Source organism: Lagopus leucura, unplaced genomic scaffold (assembly GCF_019238085.1).
Source record: "Lagopus leucura isolate 7727_CA_CO unplaced genomic scaffold, USGS_WTPT01 35276-3_obj-0_obj, whole genome shotgun sequence".
Taxonomy (NCBI): Eukaryota; Metazoa; Chordata; class Aves; order Galliformes; family Phasianidae; genus Lagopus; species Lagopus leucura.
In genome coordinates this window covers 47,904-51,459 of record NW_024966640.1, presented here as the reverse complement: position 1 = coordinate 51,459, position 3,556 = coordinate 47,904, and the positions used below count along the sequence as shown (strand labels likewise).

At 53.4% G+C, this 3,556-nt stretch overlaps 1 protein-coding gene across 2 annotated transcripts in view; it reads right to left on the bottom strand.

Moving 5' to 3' along the window:
* The window catches only part of GJC1 (gap junction protein gamma 1), a 13,786-nt gene extending 10,584 nt beyond the window's left edge, over nucleotides 1–3,202 (bottom strand). The window contains exon 1 of one of the 2 annotated variants that reach the window (XM_042893333.1): nucleotides 2,910–3,202. The gene's annotated coding sequence lies outside the window, so the exon portion shown is untranslated. Of the gene's footprint in view, nucleotides 1–2,603; nucleotides 2,668–2,909 lie in introns of those variants that run through there. The other variant, XM_042893331.1, reaches the window with a different exon arrangement.
* Between the last annotated feature and the right edge of the window lie 354 nt (nucleotides 3,203–3,556).

The window sequence follows — 3,556 nt, the reverse complement described above, 5'->3', positions numbered from 1 at the left end:
ACCTTCATGAGAGCTCAGCCACCTTCATTGGAGCTCAACCACCTTCACTGGACCTCAACCACCTTCGTTAGAGCTCAACCACCTTCACTGGACCTCAACCACCTTCGTTAGACCTCAACCACCTTTGTTAGAGCTCAACCACCTTCACTGGACCTCAACCACCTTCGTTAGAGCCCAACCACCTTTGTAGGAGCTCAGTGCTCTCCTGAAGGCCCCCTGGGCAGAGCCCACACCCCCTCATGCCACAAGCACTGCTCATCACCGCACACGCTGCGTCTTCCAGCAGTGCACCACAGCCATCCTCGGGTTTAAAACCAAAATAAAGACCCGTTTCACATTTCTTCAGCAGTGCGGCTCAATCAGGAGAGCAATGTGGAAACAACGCTGCACCTTTTGGAAGGGCTTTGGGAGCTCAGCAGAAGCAGCAGCGTGCACAGCCACCTCCACGGCAAATCAAACCACCTGGGCAAAGCAGATCAATGGCCGAGAGGAACACGACAAAGGAAAATCATCAACCACAATCACCATCCACCTCTGCAACGTTTACACTTGGGAAGAACAGCAAAAGCTGCTGATCACCCACAACAGATGTCCTCTCTCTGTATCTCAGCAATATCTTAAACAAGGTCAAGCACATGCAATCATAATTGCCTCCTAACAAATGCCTACCTAAAAAGGTGGAACTAATATCCGTAAGAGCTGAAAGCTGGTATCGTGCCCTTATTTAGGCACAGCGCTGGAAGACCTCGGCGATTTTCATCTAAGAAAGCTAATTGGGAGAAATCCCTCGCTCCTGTGCAAAGCCATCAATCCCAGCTCGGCGACCCGTCTGAGCACACGCCTAATTTAAAGCCTGAAAGCAGCCCTGCTGACAGCGGGCACGTGCTGAGCACCGGGATGACCCAAAACACCCCCAGAAAATGCACAGCAGCTCTGTGCGTAAACGAAGCACAGCGATACGGCGAGGACGGCGGCTGCCAGGCTGGGGGCTCAGCACACACATCTGCTCAACTTTAGGCACACAAAACATTTTTCAGCCCAGTGACCCCACAGGGAAATGCCTCACACATCAGCTCATCTGACTCAAATTTTCCATCGCATTTCCCTCGGTGCAGTTTTGCCCATAAAGACTCTGTTTTTTGTTGTTTTTTTTTTTTTTTTATTCTTCCAAATATAGCTTTTTATTTATAGCCCGGGCAAACGATTCACCTCGCAGCACCACCGACAGCCCCACGCTCTGGTAGGCAATGCCCTCCTTAGGGGATTATTACCAAGATTTGGGACCACGGCATCGATGCTGGCAGGAGGAATGGCCCCCATTCATCGAGCGTCCACCAACTTTCATCTTAAACCACAGTTTAATTCAAGCACAAAACCCCTTAGCAAGGGAGGATTGTTTAACAACCCCCACCAGACCTCCCAGTCAACCGCAGTGTTGCAGTGGGAACGAAAGGGAAATGCAGAGAGTAGGAAACACCCATGTATTTTTCACTGGAACGGTTCCTCATTGGTCTCAGCTGCCTGAATGACAGCAAAGCGCTCAGGATCCCAACCCAGGCCTGGGCTGGATGGGACAAAGTGGTGTTTTAGGAGAGTCAGGGTGTTTCTGCACTTACAGAACTGCTGCAGCCAGCTCGTCCCCAAGCCAACAAGTGTGAGTTAAAAATTCAGCGCCAACTTCATCCGCTGCATTCCGGGCTCACAGCTACAGAGCTCTGCCCTTGAACCCCGTCCTTGCCAGATGTAAAGCCACGTAAAATCAGAAGAGACCTTTCAATATTTCACCCGTGCTGCACAATTCCCAAATTAATTATCTCTTCAGCCTGCAGGCAATTCCTCGCAGACGCAGCTTTTCTAAAATTAAAAGCAGCAAAGCGCACCCAAATCCTTTCCTGAATTCTTAAACTGGGTTCAGTGTGGAGCTCTGAGCCCTCCTGGCCTCTTTCCCTCATCCCAGGCGACCCACAGCCCTGAGCCCAGCACCCTCAGCTCCCAGCTCCGTGCAGCTCTGTGTCACCTGTGACGGTTTGGATATTTCCTGCCAAAAAAGACACTCCTCTACCAAGGGCCACAGGTGGTGCAAACCAAACCCAGCCAGAAAACAAACTGAAAGGGACAATTCCTTCTCTACAAACACGCCTTTAGACCTGCAAGGTGATTCAAACCAACACACAGAACTTAAACCACGAAGCAATGCTGAACAAAGAACTGCTTCGTTCCACTTTTTAACACTGAATCACCGTCTGCTGCTCAGAGGCATCAGCGACAGCAGAACTTACAATTTCAGCCCTGGAAGCACAAAGGCGGTCACTTGGATGGGGTACAGATGTAATCTAAACAGAACTGGAACTTGACAGAGCCGGCCTGAAAAGCAAAAGGGTGACAAAGAGAGGCAGCAACCGGAACAAACCCGCAGCACGGCTGCGAAAGAACTGAAAATAAAAGCCTCTACCCGCTGTCAGCACACAGCACAACGCTCCCCGTGCCCGGCCCGATCCGTCCCTCTCTCTACGGCCAAACGTCGGTCGAGAAGGAAAGGCACAGCAGCAGGGCGGCTGCCCTCGGAGGAAGCGCAGGCACTGACCGCTGCTCGGCTCACTTACCTGCGGCCCCGCCGGGCGCCGGGCATGGTGAGCGGCTCCCGGCCGGCCTGCACGACGCTGCCGGGCGGCGAGAAAGGAACGGAGCAGCCGCGCATCCGTCAGAGGCAGAAAAGATGCCCGGGTTCAGCCCACCCATCGCACGGCACGCCCCCAGCTCCGCTCCGCTCGCCGCGGGGACACCAGCGCTGCCCCTCGTGCCGGCCCAGCGCTGCAGCACCGCTCGTCTTTCTGCCGTCCCGCTGCAGGGGAAGACGCGCTCCGACAGAGCAAAGCGTGGCGGCTCGCAGATGGAAGCAGCGCACGTACCGAGCTCCCCGCTCCGTCCATCGGAGCAGCGCTTTGCTTCTCCCCTGGGAAAGCGAGAACACGTTCCGTGCGTTCTTAGAAAGAAGCGTCCATGGCTGAACTCACATTGCTTCCCTGCTCAGACAAACGGGGCACCCGGCTGCTGAACCCAATTGTTGCTCAAGAATCCATACTGCACGCGCCTGCCCTAATTACAGCCCTGCCCACTGTCTCCTCTTTGCAATCAATTTGATAGTGGAAAAAAAAATTAGCGCTTCCCTGGGAAGCCAGGGCTGAGCAGGCAGAAAGAACCAGGATTGATTCATCTGAAAAGAGAAAGGGATGAAAAATAGCCCTAAAAATAGATGTGCAAATGTCACTGTTGTGAAATCCTAAAGCAATGGTGAAAGGCCTCACAGAGGCCGGAATGTTCCTAAGGGAGCCATTGCTGCTGAGGGATGGAGCACACGGAGCAGAGAGTGCCGTCTCTGTCATCTCGTCATCTGTTCATCTCGTCATCTGGGGGCAGCACCCCCAGATGTCCCAGAGCTGAATATGGGATGCCACCAACCCCTGACATCCCATATCTGGAGAGAGCGCCAACCCCAAATGTCCTATAGTTAGCTATAGGGGGCCATCATTTATCTGGCACCCCCAGATACCCCAGA